Source organism: Bos grunniens, chromosome 12, assembly GCF_055505025.1.
Source record: "Bos grunniens cultivar Pamir isolate PY7600 chromosome 12, Bosgru_T2T1.0, whole genome shotgun sequence".
Classification (NCBI taxonomy): domain Eukaryota; kingdom Metazoa; phylum Chordata; class Mammalia; order Artiodactyla; family Bovidae; genus Bos; species Bos grunniens.
Genome location: NC_141176.1, coordinates 13,593,776 through 13,618,869, shown reverse-complemented (window position 1 = coordinate 13,618,869; position 25,094 = coordinate 13,593,776). Strand labels below are relative to the sequence as shown.

Sequence of the window (25,094 nt, the reverse complement as noted above, 5' to 3'; positions counted from 1 at the left end):
GGATGGTGCCAGGGACTGAGTCTGCCGCATACAGGGGGAGATCAATCGAGGGGCACCAGGACGATGGCGTGGGCTGCCTCTCCCCAGTTCCCCCCAGCGCAAAGCCAGGCAGGAGGCTTGGACCAGCTGCCAAGCCCCCGAAAGGAAAGCTGCATCTGGACTCACGGCAACACTCACTGTGGAACAAGAGGGCAGATTCAGCACCGTTAATGCCTCACGTTGGCAGAGAAAATCCCAATGAGTGCCAGTGCGAGGCTGGGGGCGAGAGGGGGGCTCTATTCCTCAGCCAATAAAAAGAATGAGATAATGCCATTTGCAGCAACATGGAAGGGCCTAGAGAGGGTCACATGGAGTGAAGACAGACAGAGAAGCAGAAATAGTGTATGACATCCCTTATACGTGGAATCTAAAAAGAAAGGCTACAAATGAACTTACAAGACAGAAAGAGACTTTCAGACTTGGAGAATGGACTTATGGTTGCCTGTACACACTGCTATATTAAAGAGAGAAAGGACCTACTGTGAGGCACAGGGAACTCTGCTCCATGATATGTGGCAGCCTCTATGGGGGGCGGGGGGGAGGGAGAATGGATACATGTGTATATATGGCTGAGTCCCTTCGCTGGTCACCTGAAACTCACAATACCATTCACCAGCTATATTCCAATATAAAACAAAAAGTTTACAAAAAGAAAAGAGTGGGACTCTTCCTGGTGATTGTCTTGAGTGCGTTTCTTGGGAAACAGCATGAGGCAGGGGCGGGATGAAGATAACACAGTCACCCCCTGAATCACGGTCAATCAGCCCTTGATAAGGCAGTGCCTGTTCGCCTCAAATCCCCTGGAGCCTGACATGCTCCAGCCCTGACTTCTCCCAATTCCAGAGAATCTTCAGTCAGTGCTCCCAGGCTGCAGGGAGTTTTACGATGTCATTCTTTCATAACATCAAAAGATTTCTGCCAATCCCTGATGGCCTAATGCCATTTTCTGAACCATTTTCTTGAAGGAAACTCAAAGGTTGGGAAGACACTGCCAGTGTGATACTGTCCCTTGGCACTTCTGAGACACCCCCAGCACCTTTTCTCAGTCATTCGAGTCAATGACATAGAAAGGAATCACAGCCGAGCAGAAGTGACTGTGAACCAGGCCATGTCTCTATGACTTGCAAGCACCCAGCGGGGCCTAGAGCTTCGAGGGTGCTCCCTCTACCGGCTGACTTGCTCCACTGTCCTCTCCCTGACTGTTTCAGTGCCAGCCTGGGTTTATTTAAACCATAACAGTATTGCTGGCACAGCGGCACTGAATGGGGTCAGTGCTGAACGGGACAGACTATAACCTTAGGAACACTGAGGTCTGATGCTCAAGGGACAGCAGCAGCCCTCACAAGCAAAGGCCAGGCTCTGGGAGGACTCCGGGGGAGCCTTGAACACCTGCCCCCGCCTGGCACCCGTCTAAGGGCCTCCCCGTAGACAAGGCTCTGTCGGGCGCAAGGGCTCTGCAGCATGCAGCAGCCCACTAGGTCCCCCTAGAAAAGCCGGAGAGCAGGGCCCATGGAGAGAGGCCGTCGGGAGGGAGGGACCCTGGAAGCTGAGGGCCACTCTAACACCAAGCAGGAGCCAGGGGCTGGGGGTCAGCAGGAAGTCAGCTGGAGCCAAAAAAAAGGCAAAGCAAAGCTGCCGGCACCACCACGCTGGAACAGGGGACCAAGGAACAATCTCTCCGAAGCTGAGGGTCCTGACATGCGGCCGTGCTCTGCGGAAGCTGGCTTTCCCCAAGTAATTGATGTGTTTTAGCTGGCTGGGTCTAATCTGCTCACGTTTCCTGCATCTCACACAGAGCCTAACAGAGGTGGTATCTCACTCTACCATGGTCAGCTGAGTGTGAGGGCCAGGGCACCCACCTCAGGGTAGATCTATAATGGCTCCTTTTAGCACCAGGATGAGTCTCTAAGTCAGCCTGCAGTGAAAGGAGGCTTTATTTATGCCCTTCTTTGGGGCACGCGGGCTTCCCTAGTGGCTCAAACAGTAAAGAATCTGCCTGCAATGCAGGAGACGCTAGTTTAATTCCTGGGTCGGGAAGATCTGCTGGAGAAGCGATAGGCTAACCACTCCAGTATTCTTGGGCTTTCCTTGTGGTTCAGCTGGTAAAGAATCCACCTGTAATGAGGGTAGACCTGGGTTCAATCCCTGGGTTGGGAAGATCCTCTAGAGAAGGGAATGGCCACCCACTCCAGTATTCTTGCCTGGAGAATCCCATGGACAGAGGAGCTGGCAGGCTACAGTCCATGGGGTCGCAAAGAGTCAGACACGACTGAGCAACTAACACTTTTGGGGCATGCGGCAGTCTTGATGAATACCTATCCTGTGCCAGCCAAACAACTTGCCGGGCACTATGGACACAAAGCAAAGTTAGAAATGACCGTAACTTCAAGAGAATTCCAAGAACTTGAAATTCCAAGTCCGCAGCTGTCTGACTTCTAACATCTTACAAAGACAGCCCCCATCCTCAATATGTCCCGTGAGAGGCTACGGAACTAACACCGCTGTTAAATAAACACCACCGCTGCCCATGGATCAACAAGAGCTTAAGAGGGTTTAAACAGACAACTGAGAAGAGAAATTCAGAGTTAAACATCTAAGGCACGCGACTGAAACGTTAGCTCTTCCACGCAAAAGAGCTCCAACAAAATTAAAGGATCAGCAGAAAAAAGATGAAAGCACAAGAATACTGCAGAAAGACATGTTTAATGGTATGTTGCTGATGCAAAGACAATTCTAACCCACTCAGATTTGGTCAGCAGGTGAGAGAAGGAGGGGAAAGGAGGTTCCTCTTGAGAGTTTGAGGAAGCCTGGGTCAAGCAGAAAAACAGACCATGACTGTCTCCCCTGGGAGTATTCTCAGGAAGGAAACAGTGGCTGTTAGCCCCCCAAAATCCTTTTTTGTAAAGTAGAAAAAGATGCTTCCTCTGGGTAGGCAAAACCCCATGCCCGTGCTTATGCCTTAGCGAGCAGAGTGGAGGCTGGGTTTCAGCCCTCATTTCTCATCTTGGCAAGGCATCCTTGTGCAGTTAAACACCTACACACCCTTCCGTGGCACAGAGAAGGGGGAGAGGAGAGAGAAGCAGACAAAGAAGAATAAGAAAAACCACACACAGAGGCAGAAACGGAGAAAGAGAATGAGACCGAGAGGGAAGGTGGAAGAAAGAATGCGAGAGAGGGAAAGATGGAAGCGAAACTCACACAACAAAAGGGAAAAAATGGAAATGGGCCAGATGCTTTGGACTGGTTTCTCCACAGCCAGTCCCTGGCTGGTGGTGATGGGGAGGCCGGGTCACTGCTCTAACACGTTCAGTTCGGAGACCAACACACCCTGTCCTGAGGACAAGCATGTGATGATGCCCCGTGGCTGAGGCTCTGGACACAGACCTGAGCAACAGGCTTCCTATGCTACGTGGCCTGCTGCCTGCTGGGGGGTGCGCAGAATGAAATGAAATGTCTACCAACCGCTCTGGGAGCACCAAGGCCCTGGGGGGTTGATTCTGACCAGAAAGACCCACTTCTGACGAGGTAAGGGAGTCTCGTGACTTTGTTAGTCAATTAGAAAGTCAAGCCCTGGAACTTCCCTGGTGGCCCAGTGGTCAAGAATCCACCTTCTCATGCAGGAGACCCTGGTTCAATTCCTGGGTCGGGAAGATCCACTGGAGAAGGGATAGGCTACCCACTCAAGTGTTCTTGGGCTTCCCTTGTGGCTCAGCTGGTAAAGAATCCGCCTGCAAGGCAGGAGACCTGGGTTGGATCCCTGGGTTGGGAAGATCCCCTGGAGAAGGGAAAGGCTACCCACTCCAGTATTCTGGCCTGGAGAATTCCATGGACTACAGTCCATGGGATCATAAAGAGTCAGACACGACTGAGAGACTTTCACTTTCTTTCTTTCTAATGCAAGGGACGCTGGTTTGATCCCTGGTCAGGGAACTATGATCCCACATGCCTCAGAGCAACTAAGCCTGTGCTCTGCAGCTCCTGAGTCTGCACGCCCTGGAGCCCTCATGCTGCAACTGGACAGCCCATGTGCCGCAACAAGATACCACCTGCCGCAATGAAGACCTGACCACAGCCAGATAAATAAAAACGATCGAATGCAAGAAAGGCAAGCCTTGACCAGAAGAAAACAAATAACTAACCACCCACCAAACCTCCCACAATTAACCAACGAGCAGAGCCCTTGCCTGTAAGGCCCATATTTTTGAGGTGCATAGCTTTTCTAGAGGCTTAATAAAAATGCCAGATCTCTTGCGGACATTTTTGACTAACACAGCTTCTGTTAAAAACAAAAACAGTTGCTTGATCCATCTTCCTACACATCGCCACCACAAAAAAATTTCCCTCCCACCTCTCCCATCTGCCATGTGGCCTAATTTCAGAGTCTCAAGAGAAGCTCCTCATGGAACATGACATTTCCTAGATCAGCACCTTGGTTACCAATTTAGAATCCTCCCAGCACCTGGGACCTAGAAACACACTGTGAAGATTCTCCAACAACAGCTTAAAATAGCCCTGGTCATTGTCAGCTCAGTTTCTTAACTGGGGAAATACCCAACAGCCAGCTGAGAGTTAAGTCAGGCCTATACGCATGAACTCAGAATTGGTGGAAGTCTACAGGATAAGAGATGCTACCAGAGGGAGAAGGCATACTGAGAACCAGGCCCATCTGCAGCACGCTTCCATCACAGCCATGCTCCAAAGGCCACGCTCTGGTGTTTTGATTCTTTCTCTCATTGCACACATGGTCTCTGGGCCCCTGCCTGAGAGTTAAACACTGAGTCAGGCTTTGCAGATACAGACATGAAGAAGAAAGGAAATGGCTACCCACTCCACTTGAGGGCAGCTAAGCCCTGCCCTCAAGGAACTTAAAACCTTATTAAGCAACGAGCTCCACAATTACTCACTTAGTAAAGCATCACTAAAAAAGCAACTACAAGGGTAACTGAGACCAAGTCCAGGGCTCCAGGCAGGCGTGTAACTGGGGCATCTGATCAGGCCTGCAGGGCGTGACACTCACACTGAGATCTGACGACTGAACTGCAGGTAGCCAGACAAAGAGGAAAGAAAGGGCAGACCAGAAGAGAGAAGAACCATACAGAAAGCTTTGAGATCAGGTGGCTCCCACCTGGTCAGGAGCAGTTGGGGGGAACAAGTCAGAGCTGTATCACCGGGCTCTGGAAGGTAACCTCATAAAGTGTTACTGTCACATAACCTGTTACTGGTTTTTAGACTGAGTCATGGTTTTCCTCTTCGACTCAACTGTCTAATCTAGAAATACCTGATTTCTTGTGTGTGAGCTGGCTGTGCAGTATAGATCCATCCTTAAGAAGTCTATATAAAGAAGTTAAAGACACAGACTCAAAGAGAACAGATTTGTGGTTGCCAGAGGCAGTGGTGGGACAGGGACGGACCGAGAGTTTGGCATTGCTGGTGGTTTAGGCGCGTCCAACTCTGCAACCCTATGGACTGGAGCCCACCAGGCTCCTCTGTCCATGGGATTTCCCAGGCAAGGATACTGCAGTGGGTAGCCATTTCCTTCTCCAGGGGATCTTCCCCTCCCAGGGATTGAATCTGGGTCTCCTGCATTACAGGTGGATTCTCTACTGATGGAGCCACCAGGCAAGTTTGGGACTAGCAGATACAAACAATTATGTGTGTGTGTGTGTACATGCAAATAGGGATAATGGATAAACAACAAAGTCTTGCTGTATAGCACAGGAAATCATATTCAATATAATAGACCACAGTGGAAAGGAATATAAAAAAACACATTTATACACACATATAACTGAATCACTTTTTTTTTTCGTACACCAGAAATTAACACAACGTGGTAAATCAACTACACTTCAATAAAAATGTTTTAACAAGTTAACCTTCCAGGTTCTAACCTCAAGGCCACAAAAGGCTCCGGTAGCCCCCATATATTCCTACTTCTGAAGAGAGCTTCTGCGCCACCCAAGAGACCCCTGTGCCTCTCATGGCGACAGCTCGCACGGCCTTCAGTAACTTCCACTAGCACGGGCATCCCAACAGCTCTCTAAGCCTGCTCTGCTTGTCCGTGCGAACAGGGCACTGCCTCTTAATGTGACCATCGCGAGCTCTAAGAAGGTTAAATAGCACAAATGGCTCTGCTACATCCTCTATGGGTCTATATCCCTGCCATCTAATCATTTTAATTCCTTTTCCATTCATTAGAAAAGGGGAACGCTCACAGAAGAGGATCCCTGAATTCATATAAGTCTGAGTAATAGCCCTTAAAAAATGTATAAAAGATTTCAATTCTCCTCACTTTCTCTTCTCAGTCAGATTCAACTAATGGTACATAACAGAGGGAGTCAACGTCTTCCTTTAACACTTACAATATGCAATTTTGCAGCTAGAGTAAGAAAGAAGTAGAAATTTTCTGTCTCTGGCATGGCTGGGATTTGTGGTATAATGTAGCTGAGGGATAGGAGGTGAGTTCTGTCCTGGATTTCCACTGTTTTATCGGCAGTGGCGGTCAGTCTGGATGAGTCCAAGGCTCACCAGGAGGTCTATGTGGTCAGTCAGTGCTGGGGCATGCGCGGGTGTGCCCAGCACAGCAAGTCTGCCACTTGCTTCCCACCCCTGGCACAGTGCTTAAGAGAATTCAGGGGCTTTAAAAAATGTTTTAGGCTTATTTTTGGCCATGCTGGGTCTTTTTTGCTACACATGGACTTTCTCTGGTTGTGGCGAGCAGGGGCTACTACTCTTCATTGTGGTGCTTGGGCTTCTCACTGCGGTGGCCACTCTTGCTGGAGAGCTCCGGCTCTGGGGTGCAAGTTTCAGTTACGCCAGCACACAGGTTTAGTTGCCCCCTAGCATGTGGAATCTTCCCGGGCCAGGAATCGAACCCACGTCCCTTGCACTGGCAGGCAGATTCTTAACCACTGGACCACCAGGGAAGTTCAGAGAACTCAACGGGCTTTAGAGCTTGACCTGGCTTAGCTGCTTACCAGGTTGTTGTTTAGTCGCTAAGTCGTGTCCGATTCTTGCAACCCTGTGGACTGTAGCCCGCCAGGCTCCTCCGTCCATGGAATTGCCCAGGCAAGAATACTGGAGTGGGTTGCCATTTCCTCCTCCAGAGGATCTTCTTGACTCAGGGATTGAACTCACGTCTCCTACACCGGCAGGCAGATTCTTTACCAACTGAGCCAGCAGGGAAGCCCCACTTATCAGGTTAAGATCTTGAGCTGAAAGACCACAGATCTTCAAGACCTCAGACTAAGTTGCTAACATCCGCTCTCACAGGGGCAAATTTCCTCAGTCCTCACTTTCTTATACACAAACATCTCACCTGAACAGTAATGACTCACATTTGATTCGTCGGTGGCCCCCATCTGCTGCTATAGGATCACCGACCCTTTGAAAAGTCTTTGTTTCTCAAGGCTTTCTGCAGTTCTCTACCAGGCATCTCTCACGGGTCCATAAACAGTCTATTCCTGCCAGTGCCACTGGTCTGCCAAGCCACAAGGGCAGCGCCTCTCCCAGAAGCATCCCATTTCCCTCCAGAATTCCCCAGGGCTGAACAGGAGTCCCACTATTTGTCTCACAAATACAGTGGGTTCCACTGCCTCTCGTCAGGTATCATTTCTGATGCCCGGGACCCTCTCAGAACCCAACTGTGCTGTGATGTGCAGTGAGCTGAGTTAGGTAGAATTCTAAGAACCATCCGCTGTGACCCTTGCTTCGTGCCCCTTCCCTTGGGAGTATGGGTCGAATCCACAAACATCATGGGATGTCACTCCTATGGTTATGTTACTTTTTAGGGCAAAGGAAAGAGGATCCAGCTGGGCCTCACTCAAACTGAATGAGCCCTTTAGAAGCAGAGCTCTCCGCAGCCCACGGAAGAGAGGGAAGTCAGAGAAATATGCAGCAGAAGGATCTGATGTATCACTGCTGCCTTGAAGACCGAGGGCCAATGCAGAAAGAAATGCAGATGCCCTCTGGCAGCTGATACCGGCCCCTGACTGACAGTCAGAAAGGAGACAAGGACCTCAGTCCTTTGGCCACAGGAGGTGAACCCTGTCAACAATCTCAATGACTTTGGAAGCAGGATCCTCCCCAGAGACTCCAGGGAAGAGCCTGCCTGACCGACACCACGACTTTGGCCTGCGAGACACTAGGCAGAGAGCCCAGCCAGGACTTCTGACTCACAGATCTATGCGAGAACGAGTGGGTCCTGTTTCAACCTGCCAAGTGTCGGCTGTGCGTGTCACAGACACAGGAAACCAACGCCAGGAGAAAAGAGAAGAACATTCCCTCCCACACCAGCGCTGGTTTGGGCGCCCAGGTTTTCCAGTCCGGCGAAATGGAATGGATCTTTCTGATGTTATGTAAAGTCCTCCTGTCTTTCAAAGACCCCAAAATGTGTCCAATGGGTACTGGACCTGACAGTCATGACTCAGTCTTTAGAACAACCCTCCTTGGCACTGGGTTAACTCTCTCACATGCCTCGTTTCACGATGACAAGCTCTTGCAGGAGGCGTCCCAGTCCCACCTTGAAGAGATGTAGGCTATCATCTACATCCATTCTCTCCTTCATCAGCGAACACCAATCACATGTCAAGCTCTGTCCCAGGTTCTGGTGATACGGAAGGAACACATCAGAGTCCTCTCTCCCTCTCTTACATGTTCCTTAGACAAATACATATCTATGTCAAGAGATGCCAGGTGCAGTGAAGAGAAACAGAGCAGAGTAAGGGGATTGAGAGTGACCCAGGAGTGAAGAGTATTTATATACCACGCTTGTTAGTGTCCATAGCTCAGTCGTGTCTGACTCTCTGCAACCTGATGGACTGTAGCCTGCCAGGCTCCTCGGTGCATGGGTTTCTCTAGGCTAGAATACTGAAATGCATAGCCATTCCTTTCTCCGGGGATCTTCCCAACCCAGGGATCGAACCCAGGTCTTCCGCATTGCAGGTGGATTCTTTACCGTCTAGCCAGCCGGCCCAGATACCAGGGTTATCAAGGACCTGTTGACAAGGGGGCTTATTTGAGAGGTTAAAGTCAGTCATGTGAATGTACAGGGAAGATCACCGAAGGCAGAGGGTTGTGTGTGGGGGGTGCTGAGGTGGGAGGGTGTCTGGCAGGTTTGAGAGCTGCCACGATTACTGCAGAAGAATGAACAAGGAGGAGAGATGGAGGAAATGAGGTCATGAAGTATTCTGTGGGCGCCCCAGGGCCACCAAAGAACTTTGAATCTTACCCTGAGCGAGCTGGAAATACCGGAGGGATTTAAACAGGGCAGTTTCATCACCTGACTTGCAGTTCAGTGGTGAAGGAGCTAGAAGGAAGGGGATATCAGCTGGCCAGCCAGCGCACTGGTATTGTGTGGGGACGTAGCCATTGAGACCTCCCTGGCTGGCTTCTCATTAGGGCTTCCCTGGTAGCTCAGCGGTAAAGAACCCGCCTGCCAATGCAGGAGAGGTGGGCCTGATCCCTGGTCTGGGAAGATCCCCTGGAGAAGGAAACGGCAACCCACTCCAGTATTCTTGCCTGGGAAATCCCACGGATAGAGGAGCCTGGCGGGCTACAGTCCATGGGGTCACAGAGAGTCAGACACGACTGAGCGACTGAATAACAGCAGCCATGGAGACAATGAGAAGATGCTGGATTCTGGATATATAGAAGGTGGTGTTGACAAGAGGTTAGATACAGAATGTGAAGAGAGGCTGGATACAGAATGTGAAGCAAAGAGAACAGTCAAAAAAAGAAAAAATGCACGCCCACGTCTGAGGTCCAGCAGTGGACGGGGTTACGCTCTTTCCCAGGAGATGCTGTCAGCTCTGTCTGTAAGTTCTCCACGTCGCCCCCAGACATTCCTGAAGCCCAGTGGTTGTGAGGCCCAGGCTTCAGCTGGGCACTTTGCTTTGGTAAATAAAATTCGAGACATGGCCAAGTTTCTGTTGGGTGGCAAGAAAAGCCAGGTGGGGCCAAATCTTCCAAGCAATAAAGATCTCTGATTCAGCAAGCAGCCAGTGTCCTTGTTACCATGAAAGGGCAGGGGGTGCGTGGCACTGGTTCCCCAGCCCCTAATTCCAACAGACTTACACATTTTTGCCCATCTCCTGAGTATGATGGCAAAACGTGAACATGAGCGTGAGGTCTGGAAGGCAACTCAAGACATCCTGAGGCCCCGCTGGAGAATTGGTCCAAGCTGTATTTCATGGGTTCTACAGCATTTCAGTCTAATCACTGCTCCTGTCTATGAGCAGAGAATAAATCCTGGAGTTCTTCTGGCATGAAAAACCACATATGGTCCCTGAATGTAGGGCATTATTTTATAAATAAGTGAAGAAGTATGAATAAAATAAAACCTTTTATACAGCTAAGAAAGCCGGTTCAGACAAGAGGGGTGGGGGCCCATCCTCCTGACTCATCTGCACTAAACACAAGAATAAAAACTGGGAACAGCACAGCAGGCACCAAAGGAGAGCAAGATGTGATAAGAAGAAAGCCGGCTGCTTTGGGACCGGAGGAGCAACACAGTGGGAGGGCATCTTGCACCCCCCGACACCCAAAAAGGAAGGCCACCCAGACATGGAACCCCCAACCTCCAACTAAGCAACAGCAGGCATCCAGGTTGTTCCTCCCTGGATAAGACAGGAGACCCTCTTACATCAAAGAGGGCCTGGACTCCCCTGGTGGTCCAGTGGCTCAGAATGCGCTTGCCAATGCAGGGGACTTGGGTTGGACCCCTGGGCCGAGAAGATTCCACGTGCAACTCCGCCTGGGAGTCACAGCGCTGAGTGCACATCCTGCAATACTGAAGCCCTCGTGCCCAGAGCCCGTGCTCCTGCATAAGAAGCTAAACATATAAAATGCTAAACAATAAAATTCTGTAAAGCAATTATCATTCAATTAAAAAAAAATCAGAGAAGCTGCTGTAACGAGAAGCCTGTGCGCTGCAATGAAGAGCAGCCCCTGCTCGTCACAACTAGAGAAAAGCTGGATGAAGACCCAGTGGGGCCAAAAATAAAGTAAGTAAACAAACATTAATTAAAAAAAAAGATTCATCAGAGCCCGGCCGTAGAAGTCCAGGAGAGGCATTCTCCTTCTCTACCACCTTCATGCCCTTTTTCCACAAGGAGGTACAAAGTCCTAGGGCCAAGGGACCAGCAGCAGAGGCCAGCTACAGTGGGTGGCCAGTCCCAAAGCCTCTCTGTCCCCAAGTCCGAGACTCTCCTCCCCCAGGCTAATGGAAATAACGTGGAAAAGGTCCAGAAAACTAAAAGGCTAAAACAAACTTTAGCTCGTAAATGATTCTGATATTTTTGTAGCCAAGGATTAATAAGATAAACTGGCATATTTAGTAGGGTTGAGCTGTGGGGCTAATAAAACGGTCTCTGTGAGATTGTATCTCGAAACTGAGATGTCCAGGTGGGGTTGTTAGCAGTAAAATTCTTAACCTTAGCTTTATATTTTAAACACGGGCAGATTGCGGTTAAAATGAAATACACAATTTTACTGGTATACAGAAAGCAAGAAAGAGACATTGGTCTGTATAAAGCTCCAGACATATTAGATTTTCAACTAAGGTGCTTTGGGGGATACACATAAAAAAGCTTTCAAATAAAACTGAAATATGTTTTGAGCAATAGTCCAGGGTGGCAGAACTCTTAGTTGTATCAAGATGGCCTTACTCTTGCAGACCAGTTTAAATATTAAAACAGGCCATTTCATTGAATTAGGGAAGAATTCAGGGTCCTGGGACTATCAGCAAAATGTTTAGCCAAAAAGACCAATAAAAACCTTTAGAAAGTTCCCAGAGTATCCATATGTGAATCAATATATAAAATAAGTTTGCTAGGTTTCTGAAACTCAAGGAAGAAAGAGGGGGAAGGGGATGGAGGGGGGAAAAAAAATCAGTTAATCAACATTTGAAAGAAAACAAAAGTCAGATGTTATAGAATGAATGTCTGTGTTCCCCCAAAATTCATAAGTTAACATCCTTAGCCCCCAGCGTGATATATCAGGAGGTGGGGCCTTTGGGAGTGATTAGGTCATGAGGGTGGAACCCACACGAATCAGTGCCCCCGTAAAAGAGACCCTAGAGGGTCCCCTTGCCTTCTTCCACCATGCTGGGTTATAACGAGAAGGCAGCAGGCTATGAACGAGGAAGTGAGTTCTCACCAAACACCAAATCTGCCAGCATCTTGATCTCAGAGCTGCTAGCCTCCAGAATAGTAAGAAATAAGTATTTGTCTTTTAAACACCCAGTCTAGGGATTTCCCTGGTGATCCAGTGGTTAAGAACCTGCCTGCCAATGCAGGGGACACGCTTTTGGTCCCTGGTCCAGGAAGACTGCATATGCTGCAGGGCAGCTGACGCTGTGCTCCGCAGCAGCCGAAGCCTGAGCCTAGAGCCCGCGCTCCACAGTCAGAGAAGCCACCACAGGGGAAAGGAGCCCGCGCTCACCACAACCCGTGGTGAGAAAGCCCGTGCACGGCAACGAAGACACGGCACAGCCAAAAATTCATTTGTGAAAAGCACCCAGTCTGTATTTTTGTTAGAGCAGCCCAAATGGAACAGGACTGCTATTCCAAATGGAATCAGATATGGGAAATCAGCTAACGATTAATTCAAGAATGTAAAATAAAACATCCCATACGGAAAAGCTGTGTAATCAGTCAAGAAACCAAACTGCCCCTCTTCAGCCTTCCTTTGAAGATAAGATCCATCTACAAATGACCTGCTCTATAAAAAAAAAGGGAGTGGAGGGGTGGAAATTGGCTCTTATGAAAGCGAATTAGAAAGTTCAAGAAGAGAATTCCCTTAATACTACTTAGATGCTTTTAAACCAAAATTTTTAGTTAATAGAATCCAATTGGATAGATTCTTGTCATAATGAAAAAGACTTTTTAAAAAATCCATTCTACTTTTTGTAGATAAAGAAGTATTAATTCAATCAATAAAACTGAAGACGACCAAGGCCGCAAGGGCTAAAACCGCTGTCAACTACAGACAAGACAACTACAGCCACGGAGCAGACTGCTCCCTGGAGCAGCGCAAAGACGCTCGGTCTCACCGTGCCAGGAGCCTCCCATGTGGCTTCCCCCAAGCTCTTGTCTTCTTAGTGTGAAATATAGGAACTAAATTGTTTAAAAATACAAAGAATCTCTAGCTCGCTAAAGACTTTGTGTTATCAGCCACAAGAAAGAACAAAATTTTGCCATTTGTAACAACACAGATGGACCTGGAGGTATTTATGCTCAATGAAATAAGTCAAAGAGAGAAAGACAAATACTGCACGTTATCACTTATACGTGTAATCTGAAAAACAAAGTAAATGAATATAACAAAACAGAAACAGACTCATCGATTCAGAGAACAAATTAGTGGTCACCAGTGGGGAGAGGAAGGAGGGAGGAGCAATACGAGGAGGAGATTAAGAGGTGCAAACTATTATGATACAAGGATCTATCACACACTGCAGGAAACACAGTCAATACTTATAATAACTTTAGAATATAATCTATAAAAATACTCGATCCCTATGGTGTACACCTCAAACTAATATAGTATCACAAATCAACTGTACTTTAATTGAAAAAAAGATGGTATTTTAATCCTTCAGAACTGGATTCACACAATCCATTGGATTAAGGTGAGCCATGGGTTTATTTTATGACTGTTTCTAGATTATAAAATAGTACATATTCAATATAAAAAGGTTTTGAAAACACAAAAGCTACAAAGAAGAAAGTAAAATAAAAAACAACCCTTGGGATGTAATGTACAACCCGAAAACTACTGTTAACACTGCTTTATAGTATATTTGAAAGTTGTTCAAGTAGATCCTTTTTCTGTAAAGGGCCGGGTGTATTATTATTATTTTAGTCTTGGCAGGCCTGTGGTCTCTGTGCAGCTCTATCTGGCATTGTAGAGTGAAAGCGGCCATAGACAATAAATGACTAGGTGTGGCTGTGTGTCAATAAAACTTTATTGACAAAAACAGACTCAAGGTTAGATGTGGCCCAAGTCTGTAACTGACCAGCCTGAACAAGATGAGCCCAGAGAAGCTATGTGTATGAAAAAGAGAAGGAGGGACACAGAGACAGAGGGAACACAAACAACCAAAATTAAGAATGAAAAAAGTAACACCTTACAGATCCTATATTGGAAAAATCATAAGAGCTTACTATGAACAATTTTGAGCCAATTAATTTAAATTTTTAGATGGAATCTACCCTAGGGAAAGCTCAACTTACCCAAACCAAATAGTTCTACATCTGAATAGTTCTACATCTATTAAAGGACCAAACCCATAATCTAAAGCCTTGGCCTCAATGAAAATCTGAAATCCAGAGGAATTCAACACTTTCATCAAATATTTGACAACTAAAAACTGTTGCTTGCCATCTGCCTCTATAAGGATGAAGTTATTGGCCAATGACCTTCAACACACTCTGAAAAGAGTCTAGGGTAGAGATCAGGAATGAGGCACTCTGTGCTTAGGAAAAACTGGCAGAACAGGCCTTCAGATAAAATCTTTTCCTGAAAAGATATCTATGAACCGGAAGTGAGTTCTCACCAGACACCAAATCTGCTGGCATTTTGATCTTGGACTTTCCAGCCTCCAGAACAGTGAGGCACAAATATTTGTTTAAAATACCCAGTCTACAGTTTTGTTTGTTATAGCAGCCCAAATGGAATAAGCAATGACCTCATAAGAACCTGGGTCAGACCCACCTGTTGGTACTGAGCATCTACTATGGAGGCGGGGTTAGCTGTGGCTCATTGCTGGGACAGACACTGAAGTAGCAGTTTTGGGGAGAAGTCACTGGTATGAGCCCTCCTGGGGTCCACCATTCTCTCACCAAGACGGGGCCTCCTCCAACAGCCTGTAGGCGCCAATGCTGGGATGCCTCAGGCCAGCCAACCAACAGGACAGGAATATAGCTGCACCTATCAACATACAGGTGGCGTGAAGTCTTCCTGAGTACACAGTCGCCCACTCAACACACCCCCTGAAATGGCCTTGCCCACCAGAGACACAAGACCCCGCTCTACCACCAGTGGGCAAGGACTAGTCCCTCCCCCAAGAAAGCCTGCCCAAGCCTCTTAGCCTCATCCACCAGGGGGGCAGACAACAGAAGCAAGAAGAACTACAACCCTGCCACCTGCAGAATGGAAATAACAATTACAGAAAGTTAGACAGAATGAGATGGTAGAGGAATATGTCCCAGATGAAGGAGATAGAACCCCAGGAGAAGAACGAAGTGAAGTGGAGACTGGTGGTCTACCTGAAAAAAATTCAAAATAATGACTGTCAAGATGATCCATGATCTCAGAAAAAGAATGGAGGCACAGATTGAGAAGATACAATAAATGTCTAACACAGACCTAGAAGAACTAAAGAACAAAAGCTGGACAGTACAGTAACTGCAATATGAAAAATACACTAGAAGGAATCAACTGAAAAAGTGAGGCAGACGAACAAATAAGTGAGCTGAAAGACAGAATGGTGGAAATCAGTCACAGAACAAAAGAAAGAAAAGAGAGTGAAAGAAATGCCGCCGCTGCTGCTAAGTCGCTTCAGTCGTGTCCAACTCTGTGCGACCCCACAGACGGCAGCCCACCAGGCTCCACCGTCCCTGGGAATCTCCAGGCAAGAACACTGGAGTGGGTTGCCGTTTCCATGAAAGAAATGAAGACGGTCTAAAAGATGTCTGGGACAACATTAAACACACCAACATTCACATTATAGGGGTCCCAGAAGCAGAAGTGAGGGAGAAAGGACCCAAGAAGATATTTGAAAAAGATAATAGCTGTAAACTTCCTTAACATGTGAAAGGAAACAGTCACTCAAGTCCAGGAAGCACAGAGAGTCCCAGGCAGGACGAGCCCAAGGAGGAACAGCCCAAGACACATGGTAACCATACTGACAAAAATTAAAGACACAGAAGAAGCATTAAGAGCATAAGAGAAAAGCAACAAATAATATATAAGCAAAGTCCCACTAAAGATAGGTTATGAGCTGATTTCTTAGCAGAAACTCACGCAGGCCAGACAGAGGTGACATGATATATTTAAAGTTATGAAAGGGAAGAAGCTACAACCAAGAATACTCTACCCAACAAGGCTGTCATTCAGATTTGATGGAGAAATTAAAAGCTTTCAGTTCAGTTCAGTCACTCAGTTGTGTCCGACTCTTTGCGACCCCATGAATTGCAGCATGCCAGGCCTCCCTGTCCGAGTTTACCCAAACTCATGTCCATCAAGTCGGTGATGCCATCCAGCCATCTCATCCTCTGTCGTCCCCTTCTCCTCCTGCGCCCAATCCCTCCCAGCATCAGGGTCTTTTCCAATGAGTCAGCTCTTCACATCAGGTGGCCAAAGTACTGGAGTTTCAGCTTCAGCATCAGTCCTTCCAATGAACACCCAGGACTGATCTCTGTTAGAATGGACTGGTTGGATTTCCTTCAGTCCAAGGGACTCTCAAGAGTCTTCTCCAACACCACAGTTCAAAAGCATCAATTCTTTGGTGCTCAGCTTTCTTCACAGTCCAACTCTCACATCCATACATGACCACTGGAAAAACCATAGACAGACAAGCAAAAGCTAAGAGAATTCAGCACTACCAGACAAGCTTTGCAACAAATGCTAAAGAAACTTTTCTAGGTGCAAAAGAAAAGGCCAGGACTAGAAACAAGGAAATTACAAATGGAAAAGCTCACTGGTAAAAGCAAACAGTTAAATTAAAAGACACTTATTCCTTGGAAGAAAAGTTATGACCAACCTAGATAGCATATTCAAAAGCAAAGACATTACTTTGACAACAAAGGTCCGTCTAGTCAAGGCTATGGTTTTTCCAGTGGTCATGTATGGATGTGAGAGTTGGACTGTGAAGAAAGCTGAGTGCCGAAGAATTGATGCTTTTGAACTGTGGTGTTGGAGAAGACTCTTGAGAGTCCCTTGGACTGCAAGGAGATCCAGCCAGTCCATTCTGAAGGAGATCAGCCCTGGGATTTCTTTGGAAGGAATGATGCTGAAGCTGAAACTCCAGTACTTTGGCCACCTCATGCGAAGAGTTGACTCATTGGAAAAAGACTCTGATGCTGGGAGGGATTGCGAGTAGGAGAAGAAGGGGATGACAGAGGATGAGGTGGCTGGATGGTTTCATCGACTCAATGGACGTGAGTTTGAGTGAACTCCGGGAGTTGGTGATGGACAGGGAGGCCTGGCGTGCTGTAATTCATGTGGTTGTCAAAGAGTCGGACACGACTGAGCAACTGAACTGAACTGAAAGGTAGGAAATCATACAAATAGAACTAAGATATCTAAACTAGGAATCATGAGAAAATACTATAAATGCAAAACATTGTAAATGCCTTTGAAGTTAAAAGACCAGAAACTTACAACAATTCTGCTTACATATAGACTGCTATACCAAAACACATGGTCACCACAAACAACAAAAAAATCTATAATCTATGTACAGACAAAAAAGAAAAAGGAATCCAAACACAACACTAAAGACAGTCATCAAATCACAAGAGAACAAGAGAGTAAGGGAAGAAAAGAAGACCTACAAAAATAAATGCAAAACAATTAACAAAATGGCAGTTAAGAATATACATATTGTTAATTACCTTAAATGTAAGCAGATTAAATGCCCCAACCAAGAGAAGCAGACTGGGTGAAAGGATACAAAATCAAGACCTGTGGAGACTTCCCTGGTGGTCCAGTGGCTAAGAGTCCATGCTCCCAATGCAAGGGGGCTGGGTTTAATCCCTGGTCAAGGACCTAGAGTTTGTATGCTACAACTAAAAATCCCACATATTTCAACTAAAGATCCTGCATGCTGCAACTAAGACCTGACACAGCCAAATAAAATTTAAAATACATATTTTTAAAAAGACCCTTATATATGCTGTCTATAAGAGACCCACTTCAGATATAGCAACACATACAGACGGAAAGTGGGGGGGACATAAAAAGGTATTCCATGCAAGTGGAAATCAAAGGAAAGCCAGTGTATCAATACTCATGGAAGACAAAATAAAATTTAAAGCAAAAGACTGTTAAGAGACAGGGGATACTACATAATGATCAATGGATCAAGCGAAGAAGAAGAAGACTACACATTCTTCTCAAGTGCACAAGAAACGTTCTCTAGGATGGATCACACACTGGGCCACAAAGTGAGCCTCAGTAAATTTAAGAAAATTAAAATATCAAGCATCTTTTCCAACTACAATGCTATGACATTTGAAATCCACTATTAGATCTGCAGAAAACACAAACACATGGATGCTGAACAACAGGCTACTGAACAACCAATGAATCGCTGAAGAAATCAAAGAGAAAATCAAACAGCATCTAGAGACAAAAAAAAAAGGCATGAGGACCTCAACCCTACAGGACACAGCAAAAGCAGTTCTAAGAGGGAAGTTTATTGTACTATGATAGCGAAAGTGTTGCTCACTCAGTCATGTCTGACTCTTTGCAACTCATGGACTGGGGCCCACCAGACTCCTCTCTGTCCAAAGAATTCTCCAGGCAAGAATACTGGAGTGGGTTGCCATGCCCTCCTCCAGGAGATCCTCCTGACCCAAGGATTGAACCCAGGTCTCCTGCATTGCAGGTAGATTCATTACCATCTGAGCCACCAGAGAAGCCCCATACAATACTACCTCAGGAAACAGAAATCTCAAATAAAAAGCCTAACCTTGTACCTAAAGCAACTAGAGAAGGAGGAAAAACCAAAACCCAAAGTTAGCAAAAGGAAAGAAATCGTAAGGATCAGTACAGAATAAATAAACTAGATACTACAAAAGCAATAGAAAAGGTCAATTAAACTAAAAGCTATTTCTCTGAGAAGATAAACATAATTAATAAAACTTTAGCCAGACTCATCAAGAAAGAGAGAGAGAGGGTGAGGGTCAATAAAATCAAATAAAAAAGAAGTTACAACCTTCACCAAAGAAATAAAAAGGATAAGAGACTACTATGAGTAACTAAATACCGATAAAATACACAAGCTAGAAGAAATGAATAAATTCTTAGAAATGTACAATCACCCAAGGCTGAACCAGGAAGAAACTGAAAATATGAACCGACCAATTACTATTACTGAAATTGAATCAGTAACTTAAAAACTCTCAACAAACAAAAGTCCAAAAGCAGACGGCTTCACAGAGAAATTACACCAAACATTTAGAGAAGGAACATTTAGTATCCTTCTGAAACTATTCCAAAGAATTGCAGAAGAAACACTCCTGAACTCATTCTATGAGGCCACCACTACCTTGATACCAAAATCAGGCCAGGATCACTAAGAAACATATACACAAAAATCCTCAACACAATACTAGCAAACAGAATCCAACAATACATTAAAAGGACTATATACGATGATAAAATGGAATTTATCCCAGGGATGGAAAGATTATTCAATATCCATAAACCAGTAAGTGTTGGATACACCACATAAACAAATTGAAGAATAAAAATCATGTGATCATCTCAAGAAATGCAGAAAAAGCTTTTGAAAAAATTCAACACTCACTTATAATAAAAACTCTCCAGAAAGAGGGCTTAGAGAGAACATTCCTCCACATAATATTGCCCATATATGACAATCCTACAGCTAACATCATACTCAATAGTGAAAAGCTGAATGCATTTCCTCTAAGTTCAGGAGCAAGACAAGGATGTCCACTCTCACCACTTCTATTCAAAATAGTTCTGAAAGTCCCAGTCATGGCAATCAGAGAAGAAAAAGATATAAAAGGAATCCAAATTGGAAAATAAGAAGTGAAACTGTCAATATCTTCAGATAATGTAATACTAATACATAATACATAGAAAATCCTAAAGATGCTACTAGAAAACTACTAGATATCATCCATAAATTGGTAAAGTCAGAATACAAAATTAATGCACAGGAATCTGTTGCATTTCTATATACAAACAATAAAAGATCAGAAAGAGAAATTAGGGAAACAATCCCACTTACCATCACATTAAAAAGAATGAAATACCTTGGAATGAACCTACCTACAGAAGCAAAAGACGTGTACTCTGAAAACTATAAGACACTGATGAAAGAAATTGAAGACATGCAAACAGATGGAAAGATTTACTGTGTTCTTGGATCAGAAGAATCAATATTGTCAAAATGACTACACTCCCCAAGGCAATCTATAGATTCAATGCAATCCCTACCAAATTACCAATGGCATTTTTCACAGAACTAGAACAAAACGATTTAAATATGTATGGAGACACAAAAGACCCCAAACAGCCAATACAACCTTGAGAAAGAAAAAAATGGAGCTGGAAGCATTAGGCTCCCTGACTTCAAACTGTCCTACAATCCTATAGTCATCAAAACAGCATGATAGTAACACAAAAACAGAAATATAAATCAGCGGAGCATGATAGAAGCCCAGAAGAAACCCATACGTCTATGGTCAATTAGGGGAAGCAAGATTATACAATGAAGAAAAGTCAGTCTCTTCGATAAGTGGTGCTGGAAAAACTAGACAGCTACAAGTAAAAGAAAGAAATTAGAGCATTCTTTAACACCACACACAAAAATAAACTCAAAATGAATTAAAGAGCTGAATGTAAGACCTGATACTAAAAAATTCTTAAAAGAAAACACAGGCAGAACATTCCTGGACGTAAGCTGCAGCCATATCCTTTTCAATACATCTCTTAGACTAATGAAAAAACAAAAGCAAACAAATGGGACCTAACTGAACCCAAAAGTTTTTGCACTGCAAAGGAAACCATAAACAAAACAAAAAAAAAACAACCCACAGAATGGGCAAAAATATCTGCAAACGATGGGACTCATAGGGATTAATCTCCAAAATCTAGTAACAGCTCATGCAGCTCAATACAAAAAAAAAATTTAAAAATGGGCAGAGGACAGAAAGCTTAAACAGACATTTCTCCAAAGAAGACATACAGATGGCCAAGCAGCACATGAAAAGATGCTCTACACCATCAATTATTAGAAAAATGCAACTCAAAACTATCATGAGGTTATCACCTCACACTGGTCAGAATGGCCACCATCGAAAAATCTACAGACAATAAATGTTGGAGAGGGTGCAGAGAGAGGGAACCCTCCTACACTATTGGTGGGAATGTAAACTGGTACAGCCACTGTGGAGAACAGTATGAAGGTTCCTTAAAAAACTAAAAATAGAGCTACCATATGGCCTTGCAATCCCACTCCTGGGCATATATCCAGAGAAAAACATGGTCCGAAAGTACAAATGCACCCTAGTGTTCATTGAAGTGCAGTTTACAATAGCCAAGACATTGAAGCAACCTAAATGGCCATCAACAGAGGAATGCATTAAGAAGATCTGGCACACATATACAATAAAATATTAACTAGCCATTAAAAAGAATGAAATAATGCTGTTTGCAGCAACATGGACGGACCTAGAGATTGTCATCCTTAGCGAGACATAAAGAAAGACAAATATTCATATGCTACCATTTATATGCATATCTAAAAACACTGATATAAATCAACTTATTTATAAAACAAAAAAAGACTCGCAGACTCAAGAGAATGAACTCATGGTTCTAAGGGAGGAGGGAGAAGGGAGGGATAGTTAGGGAGTCTGGATGTGACGTGTACACACTGCTATATTTTAAATGGGTAATGAACTAGGACCTACTGTACAGCACAGGGAACTCCGCTCAGTATTGCATAACAACCTAAATGGGGAAAGAATTAGAACAAGAATAGATACATGTATGCATGAGTGCTAAGTCACTTCAGTCGTATCTGCCTCTGTGATCCCATGGACCCCAGAATCCTGTCCATGGGATTCTTCAGGCAAGAACACTGGAGTGGACTGCCATGCCCTCCTCCACGGGCTCTTCCCAGCCCAGAGACTGAACCCGGGTCTCCACCTGCATTGTCAGGCAGGTTCTTTCCCACTAGTGCCATCTGGGAAGCCCTAGATACATGTATAGTGTGTTAGTCGCTCAGTCCTGTCTGACTCTGCAGCCCCATGGACTACAGCCCGCCAGGCTCCTCTGTCCATGGAATTCTCCAGGCAAGAATACTAGAGTGGGTAGTCCTTCCCTTCTCCAGAGGATCTTCCCAACCCATGAATCAAACACAGGTCTCCTGCATTGCAGGTGAATCCTTTACTGCCTGAGCCACCTGGGAAGCCCCCAGATAAAGGAATATGTATAACTAAATCACTTTGCTGTATACCTGAGACTAATTAATCACCTGAAACTAATTAAACAATCAACATTGCTAATCACCTATATACCCCAATATAAAATAAAAAGCTGAAAAAACAAAACTATCATGAGATATCGCCTTACACTAGTTAGAAGGACCATCATCAAAAAAATCTACAAACAATAAATGCTGGAGAGGGAATGGAGAAAAGGGAAGAACCCTCCCACTTTGTTGGTGGGAATGTAAATTGGCACATGGAAAACAGTATGGAGGGTCCTTGGAAAACTAAAAGTAGAGCTGGAGAAGGAAACAGCAACCCACTCCAGTATCATTGCCTGGTAAATCTCATGGACAGGGGAACCTGGTGAGCTGCAGTCCATGGGGTCGCAAAGAGTCGGGCACGACTGAGCGACTAACACTTACTTACCATATGACACAGCAATCCCACTCCTGGGCATGTATCCAGAGAAAGCCATGGTTTGAAAGAATATGTGCATGCCAATGTTCACTGTAGCACTGTTTACAGAAGCCAAGACATGGAAGCAACATAAATATCCATCCACAGAGAAACGGATGAAGAAGACGTGGTACATATGGAATGAGTACTATGGCATGGGATGTTATTATGGAATACTACTCAAACATTAAAAAAAATGAAATAATATCTGTGCAGCAACATGGATGACCTGGAGATTACCATAGTAAGTGAAATAAGTCAGATAGAGAAAGACAAATATCATATGATATCACTTAAATGAGAAATCTTAAAAGAAAAATTATACAAAAGCTAAAGAACTAAGACCCACTTAACTGATTTTTCCTGTCATCTAACAGAAGCCCCGTCTTGTTTGTGGCAGCAGTGGGTCAGGTGAAAATGATCAACGCTCCAAATACTGTTTCTGAGTCACAGTTCTGACAAATGAGATGTAAGAAGTCTACCGAATACGACTTCTGAGAAGTATTTTGTGTAAGTTTGTGATAAAAAAGATTAAAAACTTGAAAAAATATCCCATATGGAAAAGTTGCATTTGTATGGTGAACTTATTTTGAGTCCAGTTTCTCGCATCTTCTCATACCTAGAAAAGCACTAAAATCATTAGGGGAGACATCTTACTTCTGGTGACCAGCAGCAACCTTCTGCCAAAATGTATTCTTGTTTGCACTTATCCCTTAAAACCTCATACATACTGACCCTCCCCTTAGCTCTTCTGCGCAGGTTCTCAGAACTATCTTGAGAGGCTGTCTCCCAGGCTGCAATCCTCATTTTCCCAAATAAAACTTAACTCACAACTCTCACAGTGTGCGCTTTTTCTCGGTCGACATATTTTAAGGAATAAATTACATCCTGCCTGATAAACTTTGCAGACTGTTAAAAGAGGGACTACTTCCCAGCTCATTCAATGAGGAAGGCATAACACTGAAACTAAAGTTCGCCAAGGACATACCAACAAAAGAAAATTAGAGGTCCGTCTCTCACATTACATGCAAAAACCTGATGCAAAATTTTAGCAAACCAAAGTCAACAATATACAGAAAAGAAAACACACCATGGCCGAATTGTGTCTAAGAAAGAAAAAAACACACACACACACACACAAGTGTGTTTAAACATTCAAAAAGCAATGTATTGACAACTTCCAGAACAAGCTGCCATGGCTGTTGGGGGTAGGTACTCACCTTGCAGACTTAAGTACCACGACGGGCTGAATTTCGTAAAGCAGAAGCTCGTGGAGGCTCTCCGGGCTAAGCAGGAGCTGTAGCTCCAGCCCCCAGGGCCAGGCGGAGCAGGAGCTGGAGTCACAGCAAGACTAAGAAAACCTGCCTGCTGCCTTTCGAGTGACCCAAAGTCTCCAAATTGAGATTCTGCAGGAGGCCAGCTGCTAGTGCGCCTGCGCTGAATGTATGCGGCCAGCTGGGTCTGGGACCGCCCCTGCGTCCTGAGCTGCGATGGACGCAGCTGCCCACAGTAGCCTCAAGACAACTTCTGGCCTGGACCACCCTGGTTAAAGGGACTGCCGCTTCTTTGGACACAAGCAACCTGGCTGACAAGGGTGGCACTGCGAGGCCAGGCTTCATCTGTGGTCGCCTCGCCTCTGCCTGGAGTGCGTGCCCTAAGCCCAGGCCCTTCAGCCAAGGGCTCAGATAAAGCGTTCACCCGCTACCTGGTTAATGACGCATCCTGTTTGCCCCCTGCCCTTTTGTGCTGGCCAGTGCCTTTGCTTCCAGGCCCGTATCCCAGCCTTCCACGAGAACGGCGGGTCTCCCCATCCATGCGTCTTCCCCCAACCGCTTCCAAGGGAGACAGTGACCACCTGTGTGGATGGTGGGACACTCAGTGTCTGGGGTTGTCACCACGACCCGGGTGCTGGGCTGCCTGCAGACGCTAACGTGCTGAGAATCACTGCTGTCTGGGCCTCTCACAGTGGCAGCCTGCTGCTCTGGGACGCCTTCGCAGGCATTTGGGTAGAACTCAGCAGTGGAGCAGCAGGGTCAGTTGTGATTAATCTGCAGAATTACCAAACAAGCTTTCTGTGGCTTGGAAAGGACTGGAAGGTACCGCGCCCCGCAGTTGCTGAGCTCAGAGGGGCAGCGCACCTGCGTGTGAACTTCACATCTCAAACTATCTTTTTTTGCCTCTTGCTCTGCACGTCCCTTTAAAGCATTTGGAATCAAGTGGTGCATGCGTGTTGTTTCAGTCGTCTCTGACTCTCTGTGACCCCATGGATGATAACCCACCAGGCTCCTCTGTCCACAGGATTATCCTGGCAAAAATACTGAAGTGGGTTGCCATTTCCTTCCTCCAGTGGGATCTTCCCAACCCAGGGATCAAACCCATGTCTCCGGTGTCTCCTGCTTTGGC

The 25,094-nt window shown here is 45.5% G+C and overlaps 1 long non-coding RNA gene across 1 annotated transcript in view; it reads right to left on the bottom strand.

The window, feature by feature from the left end:
• Positions 1-24,852, bottom strand: part of LOC147361387 (uncharacterized) — a 58,573-nt gene extending 33,721 nt beyond the window's left edge. The window contains exon 1 of the long non-coding RNA XR_015137826.1: positions 23,912-24,852. This is a non-coding gene — a long non-coding RNA (uncharacterized LOC147361387). The remainder of the gene's footprint in view (positions 1-23,911) is intronic.
• Between the last annotated feature and the right edge of the window lie 242 nt (positions 24,853-25,094).